The sequence below is a fragment of the Aythya ferina genome (genome assembly GCF_964211825.1).
Source record: "Aythya ferina genome assembly, chromosome: 1".
Taxonomy (NCBI): Eukaryota; Metazoa; Chordata; class Aves; order Anseriformes; family Anatidae; genus Aythya; species Aythya ferina.
In genome coordinates, this window is record NC_140296.1 from 135,520,232 (window position 1) to 135,536,935 (window position 16,704).

Consider the following 16,704-nt stretch of genomic DNA (forward strand, 5'->3'; position numbering starts at 1 on the left):
CCCACCCACCCACCCACCAAAAAAAAAAAAAGACAGTTAGGATGACCCTGAGCCTCAAGCAGTATGTGGAATCTGCGCACCTTGATGGTAATCCCACCTAGCTAAGATCTCATAAACATGCTTTCAATTTTGGTAATGAAAGGCAATTTTCAGCATTTTAAGGAAAGTACTGCATTGCTTAGAATAAAGACAGGAGGCAAAATTCTCGCTTTCAATCTAAACAAAGCAGTAGATTTCTTAAAACGTTAAAATTTGCCTTTCATTCCTGAAACTGAAAGCATGTTTCCAAGTAACTGTGTCCTTTGTGTTACACTGCAGCCAAAGTGTTTCTTATGGATTATAAGTGGTGGAATTGATTGCCAAGTCTATTCGAATGAAATTTCAGTTGGCACAATTATAATCCATTTCAAGATTCAGCATCTTAAAATTTCAATCTAAAAGATGAAAATAAATACTTGGCTGCTTACAAAGTATTAAATGGCACATACAGATCTGTCAAGTTTCTGTGTTCCTTTAGTCCCGTACCCCCCCCACCCTTTTTCTAATTTTATTCTCATATCCTGTTAAGAGTGATTAGGAGGATCTGTTCGGAGGAGTGCATAGAAGTCTGTTATTTAGCTGAATCTGCAGAATCAGCTGGCAGTCTTATGAGGAAAACTTCTGGTAGAATTTCTTCTTATATCTAGTTCTGATGGGAATAGATTGGCATTTGAAAGAGACAAAAAAATGATTTTCACATATTCAATCATTTTTACTCCATGTTGTCACTAAGAATATTATGGGATATCTGTATTGCTGGTCAAATTGACTTAAAACTCATTAAAATTAGTAACTGACACATAGGACTGAAGGTAGTCAGTAAAGCAGTTTTGATTTTTTTAAATGGCATTGACTTTTTGTTTGAATCTTCATTTTGAATATAAAAGTGAACTACATTTAAAATTTATGAAAATGTATTATTCTAAAATTGCATCTGGAGCTACTTAGTTTTGGGTGAAACTGAAAAAAAAAAGATAGTCTTTTTCTGAAAATGGAAAAATTAAAAATGCTGAAATATTTTGGTTAATTTTAACCAGTAGGCTGAGACAGGATTGGTTAAGCTTTAGTCTTTAGTATTTTACATTTTGTTTATCTATTCCTCATCATTCTCTCACAGATGGAAGGTGTGAGCATAAGCATGAGCCTATGAGCTGAGTCCCAGGACTCATCCAGCAGAGAGGTGGACTATCCACTCCTTCTGACTGTCACCTGTCCTCAGCACTGGCCAAGACTGAATGCCTAAGGAAGCATGTAAGAATGAGGAAATTATATATCGTATTTCTAGTAAGTAATCCCTCAGTGTTCAGCCATCCCAGAGATGTACTCAGGCAGGCATAGTTTCTTTGTATTTAGTAACCGCAGTGGATTTCTGTTCTGTAAACTTGTACAGTCTTCCTCTGAACCCTGTAAACTCCGAGCATCTGTGTTAGCAAGGAGTGCCACAGCTTAACACGTTATGAAGAACCACTTCCTTTTTGTTTATTTTGAAACTACCTCCTCCTAGTTAAAGATGGAAGGATACATTATGGAATCTGACAGCAAAGCTGGTGTAGTGTTTTGAGATTATATTTTGAAATGTGATTCATTCTTGGAAGATGTTAGATTAGTGGTGTAGATCAAGCACAACTAAGTAATCTATGATAGTGTAGCCTTGGAAATTAGATAACTACTAGCTTACAAGGTCTGCACTCCAAGAAAATTTGTCTTAGCTGCCGTATTAATTCTAAGCATGGACATGCTTGGAAACAGCAGCAAAATTCATGATAGGTGCTAGTTAAAGGAAGTATTTAAGCACGCCTAGTTCCATTGCTATGTTTCAGACTAAGGATGTTCTAGGGTAGTTTACTGAATCTGGGTCTTATTCTTGAGGTATTTCTGTGTTTCTAAAATGTAATTTTGCTGAAACATGTATATTAAAATTACATCTTCATACCTGCTTGATAAACACCATATACTTTGAACTTTTTGTTAGATTTCCTTCCTCCCAGACAGTTGGGATCTTATTGAGAACATATTTAGTAATTTCCAGCTTTCCAGTGATTGAGATCTAACCAGGAGAGAGAAGTGGGAAGAGGAGAGGAAGGGTGCATCTTGAACACTGCCATTTGAAGAAGATAGGAAGGACAAGAATCATCAGTCTGTTAAATATTGAGACCAGATTTCCCTGGGATGTGCTAATAAATGCTTAAATACTACTTAAATAGACAAAGAAGATCTGAGAGACTTTTAAATTAACATTTTTTCTACTTTCTAAGATGGTGGTAGCTTTTCTTTCCTTGTAAAACAGATGTTTTATAGACATATTCATGGATAGTGAGTTAGGACGTTGCCAAAAGTCACAAAGCATGTTTAAGGTGAGACTGTTCTTAAGCTCTTTGGCTCGTAACATTAGAATCTGTGTAATGCTGTTTCTTCTGTCCATCAGTGAACTCTTAGGTTATGGATAGAATGAGTGAACAGGTTAATCTATCCTTTGGAATGGGCGTAGTGCAGAGCTTGAAATGAGCTGGCTGCAACTGCCAGAGCTGCTCTTTGTTCTCAGACACAATAACCCCTTTGTGGCATCTTTTGCTAAATAAAAAGAACGTGTCTTTGCTGTGTTTGTAAAACTTGTTAAGAGCATTGAATGCAAAGCAGTGTAAAGAGCAAAGTATTAAAATTACTATTTACTCACGTGATTTTTCAGACTGCTAAGATATCTCCTGCAAAACCAAATGACCAGCCAAACACACATCCTTACAAAATCATGACATTGAGAGGCTGATTTTAACTAAATCACTGTAAAGTCTGTCTGACTGTGGGAGTTTCTCCTTTTTTTTTTTTTTCATTTTGAGAAGGTTTCTTAATGCAAACAGACTTTGCAAGTTTTAGTGCACTGAAACTGAACTGTCTTAAATGTCAAATGCCTTCTTTTTGGCAAAGTATTATAGTAAATAGAACATATGAGATTACATTATGTAACAGTGGTATTCTTATATGAGTCTTATAGTAGAGTTCCAGGTTGAAACTTAAGGCAAGCTGTGTGTAGTACAATATTTGATCATCTGTACCCTGAATTCCTTTCATGCAAAGATAAAGCCTGGGACAAGGCAAATACTGTTTTTTATTTTCATACAGCATACTGGAACGCTGAAAGATTAGGACCAGAGTGTCAAAAAATTTGAAATCCTATTTAGACAGCAGAACGAAAGGCTGAACTTTCAAAAACGCTCAGCTCTAGTGGCGCTGTCTGATCATAAGATTTGAAGCTGGAACTAGTTGATGCTGAGAGCTCTTGAAAGTCTGATATCAGCAGTGGGCTTATAGCACTGAAATATCGGCCTGCAATTAAATTTCCTCAAAAAAATACAAAAACTACGCTTCAGTGCAGGAAATGAACCTAGACATTCAATCCTATATTTTAAATAATACATTTTTTTTGTTTGTTTGTTTCTAAGAAGCAAACAGTTTTCTATTCCTTCTGAGGTGTTTCCATTACTATCATAAAGATGGAAAGGAAAAAAACAACTGGAGAAAAATGTAAGAAAATGCCATGAGCAAGTACGTTGTTGGCAGTGAAAGATGGAAACCATCAAAAGAAATGTCAAAAGTAGCTAAAGATTCCAGGAGAGATAAAAATGGGGATTGTTACTCCTATGATGTGTTCCTGTTGAGGGGAAATCAGAAGGAAACTGTGAGGATCGATAGATTCAGAAAATGCTGCTGCCCATCAAGACACTGTAAAAAGACACCATGAAAAACATGATTGTGAGATTGGTTAGGGCTAGAAATGACCAGATTTGTTGTCTAAGGAAGATCACTAATAGCTGTATTATTTTCAAATAAGGGAGGAAATGAATTTATTTCAAAGTTGAATTGTTAAAATATTCTTTATCAGCACAATTAATGCAACCTAAGCAAAAAAATCTCTAATACAAACTTCTAAAACCAGTGTCTTTATATATCTTCTAGTGAGCATATGTCTCATGTATACTCAAGGTCTGTACAGATACAATAAAAGTATCTTAACCCAGAATACTTAAGTAATTCTGTCTGTTCATTTTCTTTCTTGAAGCTGTTTGCTGCATTTAGACAGGTTAAAATGGAGTGTTTTTCTGACTCTTGGGACTGACATTCACCTTCCTATTATGTCATATTAAAGGCTCTGTCAGGTTTGAAAATCACTGATGTTAAAATAAAAACAGTGTCTGGAGGGAGAGGCACAATATGCTTTAGTTTTCCAGCCTGGTTATTTGCAAAGAATGGGAGGAGAAGCAGGGTTCATCACATGACTTAAGTCTATGTTAGATCCTTCTTTAACTAAAAAGGGAAAAACTGTGTTTATTTTTTTTTTTTTGAGAACAGCCTGTATTTGTATGTACTCAAAATACCAATTGATTTGCTGATATAATCGACAGACATTGCATGCATTTCAAGTCATTGAACAACAATTTGCAGTAATTCTGTTTTCCTTTGTGGAAATAATTAAGCCACACAACAGCTGTCTAGCAAACATTAGCGCTCTGCTACCCTGTCCCAGGAGAACAGAGGCAAAGCAGGAGCGCTATTACTAAGCGGCTACAGTTTACTGGATGGCAGAACTGGTGTGAGACTCAAATCTTACCAACTCTTGAATTATAAAGTCATATATGCTATCACTGAGGAGGATGGACTCATGTTGTTTATACTTAGAACATCTCAATAAGTGTGCTTTGTGACTGCAGAAGAGTAAGTCATTTTATGTCTGGAGAAAAACTACATAGCCGTGCTAAGCATTGTACAAACATGTAGAGGTAGTCCTCATCTCGGCTCTGCTCAGTCTAACTGTATCAAAGAGACAGAAGTCTTCTGTAAATTTCATTTAAACCATAATACAAGGTAAGCTCTGTACAAATTGAGGGAGATTTAAGCATATGTCTCTATGTCTCTCTTTTTTTTTTTTTTTTTCTTGAATCAAGATCATACATTAGCTAAAGAGAACACCTTTCAGTCATAAGTGTACTTTAATACCATTTTTGAAAATGTAGTAGTGTACATTGCATTATTGCACAGAATCACAGCACCACTTCGATTAGAAGCTAAAGCTTACAGAAACCTCAAATGGTTCGTACAGTATCATCCTTCTCTATAAATAAATACTATATAACCTTTGTACTCTAGAAGCCTAGTAAAGACCCTGGCAGGACATCACACAACCTCTTAATTTAACTTCCCAGCTATTTGTGGAACTCTGCCTCGGTGTCACTGAGAAACAGAGTTGGAGGTGACAGTTCAGATTTTGCATCCTCCTTCCGGAAGCCATTTCAGTCATGCAGCCAGTTATGTGTCTTACTGTGCATTTATAGCTTAAAGGAATCATTTGCTGATGAAAATAGTCCTGGGCACAGCAGAGATGGACAGAAGGTAAAGGCAAAGGTACAGCTTTGTTATTACTTTAAGGATATTGAAATTGAATGTATAATTACTAGCTTTCTGTTCTAATGAAAATGATAAAGATAATAAATGTGAGTATGATATCATTCAGAGAAGATGCAATTTAGAGTGTTGAAATATTTGTGTAAACTCTCAAATACCATCCTAAGCAGGTATTATATTAATATTGCATATTAAAATATGAATTTTCCCTTTCCCACATACTATTAGTTACTGTCACTTTGATTATTGAAAATATTCTTAATTATTTTTCTGTTGCTATTTTTTTTCTGCTTAGATAAATAAATTTACAAATCTAATGAACTTAAACTTCTAAATTTAGAATCTTAATCTTCTTTCTGCTTAGATAATTAAAGTAAAAATGTGTAAAATGCAGGTATACCATTTTCACAAAGCCATACTATTTTCAGATGTTCATCCACATTGCAGTATTCAAGAGCTAATGTGTTAATATCAGAAGAAAACACGCGTCCAACTGCAGGAAGGCTTTCTTGAGTCTTTTCGTTGGGTGTCAGGGCTCAGGTAAGGTGTTTAACTTGAGAGTATGACCAAACCTGGCACATGCCAGTGGATTAGCTTTTGTTTACAGAGGTAGTTTTGAAACTCTGTTTGTACCTGCCAAACGTGTTCCCCAAGAGGAGTGGATACTGAGATCCTCCTAGGTTTTTAGAAAGGCTGAATTTCTGCCCAGCATGTATGAACTTGCTCTCTGAGCCACCTGCCATAGAACTCATTCTGTTTCCTCCTTGGGCCACAGATCTCACACCAGCCATGCGGTAGGCAGTGATAGTCTCAGCAGCCTCTGAGGGATACAGAGGCCAGGAGGACATAGTTTTCTAAACTCTTCTGTACAGACCAGCACGTAGGCAAGCACAGCTCGCTTTTCTTGGTGGTGGAATTGAAGCTGGATTTGGGCAACAGATACACTTGTTGCACGGACTTTCATTTTTCTTTTGGCCAGGGTTCAATGGCTTTCTGGTGACTTGCTTCTATGAGATGTAGAGGACCACTTAAAGGCATAATTTTAGTCATATGCCTAACCTCTTCGAGTCATTCCTGTGTTGTGTGAGTGGTGAACAGTACAGAGTTTATTGAATTTACCATTTGCATTGTACTTTTCATGGCAGGGCACTGTACGGTTTAGGAGAATGTAGAAGTTCAATTTGCATCATACTACTTCAGTGACCCTTGCTGAAATAATATTAGAATGCAGAATGCAGTTAGAGCAGTTGCTAAATTCAGTGTAATATTCTGGAAAATGTAACAATATTGTGTATAGCAGTGTTTACCACTAGCTAGGAGAAAGCAGAGGGGGATCTTTTTGTTAACTGAATTTTTCTGGATTTCTACCTGTGTTTAGTAGTGCATATTAGTTGATACATATTTTACAGTTTACATATTTCATCTACATCCTTGGAACTAGATAAGGGTCTGTTAGTGTCTAGTAAGTGTGTACTCAGACAAAGACAATAGAAATTCAAGATTTTCTCTTACACTTTGTGATTCTTACATTGTTTTGCTGTTGAATTAATGAATGTTCTGTGCAAAATTACAACTGAAACATTAAATATTACTGAAAGGGAAACTCCAATGTATTTAATGGATAGTTTGCTTTTTTTCTTGGTCCTTAGCGGTTATACAAACTTTGTATTTTGGGGAGGATGAGAGAAAATGCTAAGGGGGGATCTTGGAACCAGGACAGACTTCTTTTAGTCTTTTGTCTTTGTACAATTTGACTGCTCTTGAGTTCGCTCTTGATCTCTGCTGCTTGAAGTTAAAAATGGTTAGAGTCCCAGAGTATGTGGCCTCAGTTATATGGGTATATTCTGCGAGAATTAATAGAGACAGTGGAATTGAGAGTTGATAAATGCTACTACAATTGTACAAATACATATTACATATTACATGTTACCTGCATTACCCTCTCAAGACAACACACTGCACTCCCAGGGAAGAAACACATAATATGACATGAAGAAAATGAGAACATATTTAAATAGGATGTGTCCAGAACAGTCTAGGGAGAAATTAAACTGGAATTCAGTTTAAGTCTCATGTTAGGTAGATGTACTAGTGAAAAATTAACAATATGGAAGAGCTAAAAGGATATGCTTAACTTTCCATTTCCCCCCAGCTGTTTGCTCTCTGTGTTTGCTCTCTACTCACTTCGTTTTGTGATGAGAGTCTCAGTGATTATTTATAACTCCATGAAAACAACATCTATCTGCATGAACACCAGGAAGACACACCTGATTTAGTTACACATATGAAAAAAGGGAAATACATAAAATACTTTTCATTCCTCTTGTTAATTCCTGATTGAAATTCATTAAGCATTGCTGTTCTTCTGCTAGTAATGTACAGACAAAAGAGCGGACTGTCACCAACAACAGTTCCTTAATTTGTATTTCAGAGGATATCTGCATTTTATGGATATATATGTGCACAGATAAGTGTATGTTGGTTATAATGGATTGTGATATAAATGAGTGAAGCAGAAGGAAATCTCCAGCAGCATTGCAATATGTACATTATAATTACAGTTGGAGAAGACCTGTTTAATCTGTGAAATGAGCACTTGCTCTTTGTAGGCATGCAAAATACAGTGTAAACACCAGCATCCCCTTTTTAAGGAAAAGCAAGAAGTTATGGTACTTAAGGGGTTGCAGGACACATATGGCAGGTGAAGGTGATAACCATAACAAAGCTGGCTTTGATTCTCAAGAAAAGTCAAGGCATTTTAGGTACGAAGGATCAGGCTCATATTAGGTTCTCAGTAGTGGTGGCATAAAACTATGATTTCCTTATAGAAACAGAGCAGTTAGAGGTGATAGCCTTGATGGTGGATGCTAAGTATTGGTTCTCTTTTTAATTTATTATTTATAATTTAGAAAGTTGTTATTTATTTTTATTTTACAGTATCTTTTTAAAATACTGTTCATTAAAGATAATGTTCAGAATATAGGTTTTCAGAAATACTTATGAATCCATTGTGAAAAAAAATGTATGAAGAAAATTTATGAGACTTTGATTTGTTCAACTTCATATTGTATGTTTAAGAAAACAATCTATCTAAATCTAAATCTAAAAAAATCAAATCACAGTAAAGCACTGGTGAGTTTTTTTTTTTTTTTTTTTTTTTTTTTTTTTTTTTTTTAGCCAAACCATAACTGTTGGTAGGTAACTACCAACCAGAGTCTAGGCAAGGAATATACAAAAATCTCTGTCTGGATGAGACAGAAGTAGTTAGATAAATACATAACCTCATGTGATTTTGTGATTTTTAAATTCATTTATGTGTTTTCAGTGCAGTACTTTGAGCAATAACAAATGTTTTACCTATTAAGTACCTGCAGCAGCAGGTTCTTAATGAAAACTGTCATAAATTATATCCTAGGAGTCAGGATCCTGGTATACTCCCTTTAACGTGAAGGACACAATCAAACTAATTGTGAATGATTTTAATACATTGTAAGGTGCATCAGGATGTTTTTTTCAGGTGTTCTGGTGAATAATAACAGCACCTGCTATTTAGAGTATTAATACTACTTGATGTCTTTAGAAACAAGGAAATAAGAGAAAAAGAAATATGAACGCAGTTATTATGTTTTGTTGCTGTAGTGCTACTTAAACCTTTTCCTTTAAGAGAGCAAGCTCCATCAGATTATTTTTTTTTTATGAGGCATACCTTGGGAAAGGTTGAAAGAACATGTGAATAATACAGCAACTGGAGCTAGGTGATGATATGTTAAAAAGCTGTAATTCCTTAGCAAAATGGTAAGCACATCACAGTTTGAAATTAGTAAATTGTGAAGTTTTAAAAGTAGTAAAACACAAATCAGATTCCATCATGCATGTGCTTTGCTTGTTAATTAGAAAATATTTTAGCAATGACATTTACAGGCTTTTTTACTGTTGGATTCGCTGCTGAGTCCATTAGCAGCAGTTTTTTTTTTTTTTTAACAGCTCTCACACAGGAAGAATGAGAAAACATATTTCCATGTAACATTCTAAAGAGGTATAAGGTGAGAGTTCAGTCACAGAAAAAGGAGGATATCATGTCCTGAATGGAACTTAATCTGTACAGAAGATTGTTAGATTTTTTTTTTTTCCAGTGTAGATTTTGGCACTAGTTCTTTCTTGAAGGAAGGTTTATTGTTTCATTTCTTCCTAACAAATTTACAGATCTGAGGGTGACAGAAAAGACTAGTGCTATAATGTGTCCTTACTTATGAAGAGCAGTCCTGGTTCCCTGGAGCTAAAACTACATTCACAACAACTTTCTAGCAGAGGAAGAAGGTATATTTTTGTTTTTGGTTTTAGGATGTTTGGAGTAATTACAAACATAGCAAACATTTTTGTCTCTATGATTTAATTTTGCAGCTCAGTGATCTAACATTAAGTGCACCGAGCAGTTATGATAGAACCTTTGAACAGGTCTGAGAGGTAGTTTGGGATTGTTCCTAGGTAACAAAGCATACTGTAGAAGATAGGTGATTTTTTTTTCCCACAATCTACATGTAGTTTCTTGCATGCAAAGCAACAGGATTTCTTTACTTCGCATACTTGTGCCAGATATTCTAGCAACTAAGAAAACAGTTGATACAAAATAGAATGTGTAAATTACATACCTGTTGAAGGGATTATCAGAATATTTTATTCTTTCTACAGAGTCCAATATTGCTGTGCAGAGAAGAGGATTCATGATTTGATTACCAATTCTATATGTTATCTTTTTTGATTTATTTAAAAACAGTGGATCGAATTATTAAGGTATCAAATCAAGACCATACAGCATAAGTAGATTGACGCTTAGGGTTGCTGCCTTGCATGCTTACCTGATTCAGACACAAAAAAACAAAGCTTTTTGCATTTATTGAAGTATGCTGGTCAGTACAAAAGTGCATGAGCCATGCTGTTCATAAATAAAAAATGCGGAATGAGGGATAATTTTTGTAATAGTCACAGTGAAAATCTGAAACTCAGAAATTGATATTTTTCTTTTTTTTTTTTTTTTTAAGCAATGGTCATGTTTTTAACAGTATGTCACTGAAAGCACATCTAACAAGAAAATTAATTGAGCTTCAGACTTACTCCTGGAAGTAAGCTGAGCTCTAAGTGTTATGGTTAAAAAGCTTTTGTAGATGAGACCATATTTTAAAATTGCCTTCACTTAGTTCCATCTTGTATAGACTCATTTGGAACTGGCTTCTCATGGTTTGGGATGTTGTCTTTGGTATCCCAGTGGGATTTTCAAATGTCACTGCTGAATTTTGACACTGCTTATGTTCCTGGAAGCATGGAGAATAAAAATAATTCTGAACAAAATAATTTTATTTATTTTAGGTCCACCGATAAGATGCAAACCAGAATCTGCTTACCATTGTCTATTCAGTGTCAGATGCAATGTCAAAGCTAACAAGGGAGCCTGAGAAGTAGCATGACTCCAAAGTGAAGCATTGGTAAGTCAGTCATCTAAGTCCATTAAGAAGCTGAGAAAATGATCTTTCACATGAACAGATTGTTTTTCTGCTGCTTTGTAGTTAAAGCATACTTTTAAGAAACATTGATAAAAGCATAGTAGGCTATTCACTTTTTGGAAAGTGTTTATGCTTTCTGATAGGTGGCGAATGAAAAATGGCATATTCCTGCAAGGTATACTTAGAACATTTAGCCAAAGCCTAAACTTCTAGAAAACTTAACAGCCCCTCAGCATTGCATTATGCTTTTGTTTAAGCATAACACAATGCTTTTCATATTTATGCAACTTCCACATTCTTTCATAATTAATTATTTGCATATTTCTGTTACAATATCTTTCTTGGCCAGCCTACATTACTGTATATCTTAGAAGGAATATTTTCATTCATTCAAACTCCATTGAATAATATCATCTGCTTGAGGAGTTTCTCATTGACTTTAGACCTATGTATTGACTACTATACAGCAAAATTGAAATAAAGCTATTCCCACAACACACACCTAACTCTTAGGTCTTCACTGTCTAAATATGCTTCACAGACTTTTAAGCTCCTTCCTGAACTCTTAAAAGGTTGATTTTTAATGTCGTAGCCATATGGTTTGTAATGCTATTAGTTCTTAAATTTACTGATACTCTTATATTATCATGCACAAGTTCCCTTACACCTTAAGGATTGTTTAATTGTGTTAATATAGCTAACAATGTTACTTGACTTTATTAAAGCCTACTAATGTGTTAAAAGGGATTGAGAAGTCACATGGTTTCCCTTTACACCAGTAGCAGTCAGTTCTGATCTGTATTTTTACAAACTTACATTAATGTTTATAGCAGAATATATATACACAGGTGACTAAAAGAAAAAGCTTTAGCTTTTATATGTTACTGGAAAGTAGGGTACAGGTATGTACTGTACTCAAGTCAGCCTGCATATGGACATATAGCAATCGCCTAAAGATAAATTTAGTATATGTAGATAGTTTCTTGCTATGATGCTTGAGAATGAGATAACCGTGTTTCTGAAGCAAAATAATCCTGTCTTAAAAGTCATCTGGATAAATTCTTCCTTACTTTTCCACTCTGTAGAACTCTTGTACAAGGATCTATCCACCCCACCCTTTTCCAGAGTTTCTTTTCATTTCCCGTTTTGATAACTGCTGCAGTTTCTTGGTGTTCTTTACCCCTATTGGGCCCAAGTAGCAAGTACAGTCTTTCCATTAATCATTACACCTTACTGATGACATTTTTGTAAAAGCAATGGAGAACAGATGATGTCTGTTGGTGTACCAGACATGGGAGTATCTTCCTACACTTCCTAGCCTTTCTGATTTTGTTATAGTCACACTGTTCCATAACCTATTCTAGCTGATATTACTTGTCCTCTGGACTGTTGTGTATATGTGTTTCCTTCCCTGTACATGCTTTACCTATCTAAATCTTGTGCATCATAAAATAATGCTTCTTGGCAGTGCAGCTGAAAGAACATGCCCGACATGTACCATAATCTGGGATGCAACTAGAAGAATATAGGCTAGATAAGAGGATTCTCAAAATATTGGTGTATTTCTCATGGTTAACACATGAGAAAAAAACATCTGAGAATTGCATCCAATGCAAACGCAGACAGAATTGGAAACAGCTGTAAACCCTGCCTCAGTGAGGTACAGCTGTAGTAGTACTGTAAGTACTACTCTGTAGTATAGTAAGGTAAAGCTGTAGTTCTGTTTCTATTGGGATGCTACCCCAGCAAAAATAAATTGGGCAATTCCTGATCTAAGATATTAACGTTGTATTGTCATGATGTTCTTCTGACATCCACACACAATCATTACATTACTACTGCATCAAAAAGGTCATAGTTGCTTAAATAAATAACATTGGTATTTTGCAAATGAGCAATTATAAAGCTTATTTTTGTATAGCTGCTGGCATTGATCCTGCTTTACATTTTTTGACACCAAAGACTCCAGAGTGAATTCCTTTTGTCAGCCATGCAGTGTAGCTTTGCTTTGGTAACATCTTTTGTGACCTTCTCAAGGTCAGAAGACCTTGACAGACACAGACAGAGCAGACTGCAGGCTAATAAGTGTAATAAGTTCTGCACTTGTTTACAGTGCAGTTGCCTTGGTTGTCCTCACATCCTCTCTATTCTCTTGCTCCCTTTCTCTCTTGCACCATTCCTTCAGCACTGGTTTCCTCTGGTTCATGGCACAGAAGTCTTTGGTGTCAGTGCAGTGTGTGTCCTGTGCAATAGCTGATTTCTGTCTCAAAATCTGCTTTTACAAGACTCCAAAAACATTTGCTGCCTTCCCCACACCTCCTTATTTGTATCTCCAAAGCAAAATACTGCACAAAATTTTGGCTTGACAGAGGTCCCATTACAGTAGTTACCACAGAGGAGAGTAGTAAGCCTAACCTCTGAAGTTGTAAAAGCCACTTAACAAGTAGTAATATTGCAGTTTATCAGAAGGAGTTCCGAGAGGGAAGAAGTTAAAACAGAATTCCTGTGAAACTCAGGGTTACATTTGTTTTTTAAAAAGCATGAGTCAGTGTTTACTGTAAAGTTCTTTTTTGACTACAGGCTGAAAAAGGAAGGAAACAAAGTATTTGAGCTCTCTGTGTAAGGCAGCTACTTTCTCTGTGCCTTTGTCTTTCCTCTGTTTAATTCCCAATACCCTAGAGATACAGTTTCCTCCCTTAGCAGGGACTGCAACCTTAAAAATAGCCAGTTCCAAAATAAACACAGCAAAAAGGCCACTTCAATTGTTTTACATACATGGTAAATAACCAAAACTGAATCCTTCCTAAAGCTGGAATTCATAAGCTTTTGGAGCTTTTGTTTCTTGGGAACTTCGCATTACTTTGTGCTCACACTGTATGTCACTGTTTCCGAAGAAATTCGTTAGATCTTAGGGCGCCATTTGCCTGTGATTTGTTTCTATTCTTATCTCTCTTGCAAAGTTTCCCGAGGATGCACTTTCACCTCAGATGAGAGCGGGGTGGGGCTCACATCACGCAGGGAAGTGGCAATCCCAGGGCCCTCTCATGCTGGTGGGCATCGCTGCTGCCCAGGGCCAGCTGGAGGAGTTGGCGGCTTATAAAGCAGAAACCTTTTCCGGCCACTTTTGCTTCTAGTTTTAAAGCTCTGTTCTCTGATGCGGTTGCATGAGGGAGGAGGCAGGCCAACCCTCTGGATTGCGGCCATGGCAGTAACCCCATCCAGGAGATCTCTGGGCTGTCTCATCGCTGCCACTGCCACCGCTGCCTCCATTTCCGTCTGCAATTGGACCAGAGTTCATGTTCATGCAAAAGCCTGTTCCAGGAGAACTTACCATTAAACAGATACGATGGGGGAAAAAACAACCCCTAACTTACTGCATTATCGGAAGGCTTGTGGCCACATGTTAAAGCCGTTCCCAGCTCCCTTGTTGTTAAGGGCTGTACCGATCATTCGGGAGCTCTCCAGTAGTGTACAACCAACCAGTGAGAAGGGCAGGAGAAAGGACATTCAAGTCCACTAAATAAATCCCTCTGACAGGCAAGAGGGATCTTTTTCCAAGTCTGGCCAGGGAGCTGTTGTCTTTATGCTGTTGCATGGAAAAGTTAGTCATGTCTTATGAATACTGCTCAGGGGTCGGAAGCTTCTGACCTTGCTTAGAAAGGTGGTTTAAATCTAGTAGAGATTCAAGAGTAACAGTCTGTTGGGTCTTCTGGAACATTTCAAGCCTTTCTCCTCACAAACACCAAGTAGTGCTTGTGCAGACTGTCACAAAATGCAGGTATTCACGGTACTTTTCAAGGCCTGAGTTTATATGGCAGGAATGAATTTTCTTTCTCTTCCCACATGAATATTATGCTAGCTATATCTGTGTGGTATAGAAAATACTTTAGCACTGGAATACTTTTCTCTGAATATAGTCTAAAATGTTTTGTTTACTTAGAAAAATGTATTACAGCATTTTGAAGTCTCAGGACAGGACTATGGAACTATTTTGGCTAATGCAGACAGCTTGGTTCTTTTAGGTGTAGGGGAAAGAGGAACAGCTAGCAAATGAATGGAGGGAAACAGCACAAGAACATTTTGTGTACTTTTCCATCTAAGATGTAACAGGGTTTGGGAAGGTTTTTAACCCATCATGTTACCCAAATCCACGGGGAACTCATTTTGAAATTGAATATACCAAAGCATTTATGATTTACAAAGAGGGAAAAAATAAGAGCCTTAAAAATATCTTGTGTTTGATCTATTTGTCACTATGAAAATATTGACAGAAGGCAAAAGAATGGCCTTCATTTAGCTTATTATTGTTGGCTTGCTTTAATGCTTTCTTATTAAGAGCAAACTCCCATTTAGATGTGAGATTAACTCTTTCACTGTTGCAAAGGAATAAAGACTGAAATTTGGAACATAAAACTCCTGCAAGTAAGGTAATCTGTATGTGATTCCTTCTCAGAAATGTGTAATGTATGAGAAAGAACCTTTTAAAAGTAATATTTATATATATATATGGAATAGTTTATGCAAAATGTATGTTTCAAAATATATTTAAAAGCAGCCTCTTCTGTAAACTTAGAAACATGGTGTTAATTACACATTCATAAAAGTAGTTCAGAAAATAAATATTTTATGGGGAAAAAAGGAATATAAAAAATCTTACACAGAGTCTGCATATGTAGTCTCAGGATAAGTTCTGAAATAAATAAGGATCTGTCTTCACTGAAGTGTTAACTAGAGACCCGATTCGAATATTACTGGTAACCCATTGTCAGTCACCCACAAAAACCTCCAGTTTTGTCAAGTGCTTTTCACTTGAGTCAGCTAGTCCTTCAGCTTCGGAAGCCTGTTTGGAAAAACAAGTGCTACTGATGTTTAAATTGGTAATGCAATAGAGAAGTGGCGAGAGACTTCAAACTTGAGTTAACACAGTGCATCAGCTGCTAATCCAGTCATGCTGTGCTGCTAATCAAATCATTCTGGTAGTCCAAACTCTGTTTTCCAGTGTAGTCACTGTCACACAAGTAAGAACTAGGTTGAAGTCTGTGCCAAAAATGCGTCTTAGCAATACTTACCCAAACCAGCTTCTGGCTGGCCGGTCTGGGTCCCAGAAACTGTCTGCATGTGGCAGTGCAAGGGATTGGCTTCTAAAACAGATAAGCCAGTCCCTTGCAAACGCCGTGCTGCAGTGGCTGTGCTGCTGCTATTAGTAGCCATGCTTGCTAGTTTGAAGCCCACTCAGGTTGTTAAACTCATTAAGGTTGGCAGGAGAATGATTACCTTGCTCTGGGTTAGTAATGTGATGCCTAACGTTGCAGAGGAGGTAAACCTCTTTAGTTTAAGCTGTCTGTTAAGAAGTTTAAGCTGTCGGTTGTTGCTTTACAGAGAGACGGATGCTATTGCTGCCATCCCAAAATTCCTAAAAGAAATTGGTAATTTGAACTATTTATTCCATTAAATTCCCACTGATGAGCATTAATAATAAAAGTAGCTGTATTGTTATCACTGGAGTATCTGAGGAAGCCTTTTGGCTAGAATGTCATATGAACAGGAATGTCTGTTGGGATATTTAGTTTCATCTTCCGTGGACAATGTGTGGTTGTTCTCTTTTGTAAATTTTCTGTTAACTGTTAGTGGACTGTGTAACTTTGTAGAATAGGTAGCAGTTACTACAGGCCAGCACAAAGCACACAAAAGTGCTTCTGAAGAATGCCAACATGCATGGAGAATTCGGAAAGTTAGCATTTCACTCTAGTGAGCTAGTGAACAAGATGTTCAC

At 36.6% G+C, this 16,704-nt stretch overlaps 1 protein-coding gene across 1 annotated transcript in view; it reads left to right on the forward strand.

Annotated features, from left to right (window-relative positions):
* The first annotated feature begins 1,271 nt into the window (after positions 1-1,271).
* LOC311430426 (uncharacterized protein) overlaps positions 1,272-16,704 on the forward strand; it is a 56,623-nt gene continuing 41,190 nt past the window's right edge. Inside the window, exons 1-4 of the mRNA XM_084506976.1 lie at positions 1,272-1,290; positions 5,235-5,433; positions 5,862-5,973; positions 10,798-10,913. The gene's annotated coding sequence lies outside the window, so the exon portion shown is untranslated. The remainder of the gene's footprint in view (positions 1,291-5,234; positions 5,434-5,861; positions 5,974-10,797; positions 10,914-16,704) is intronic.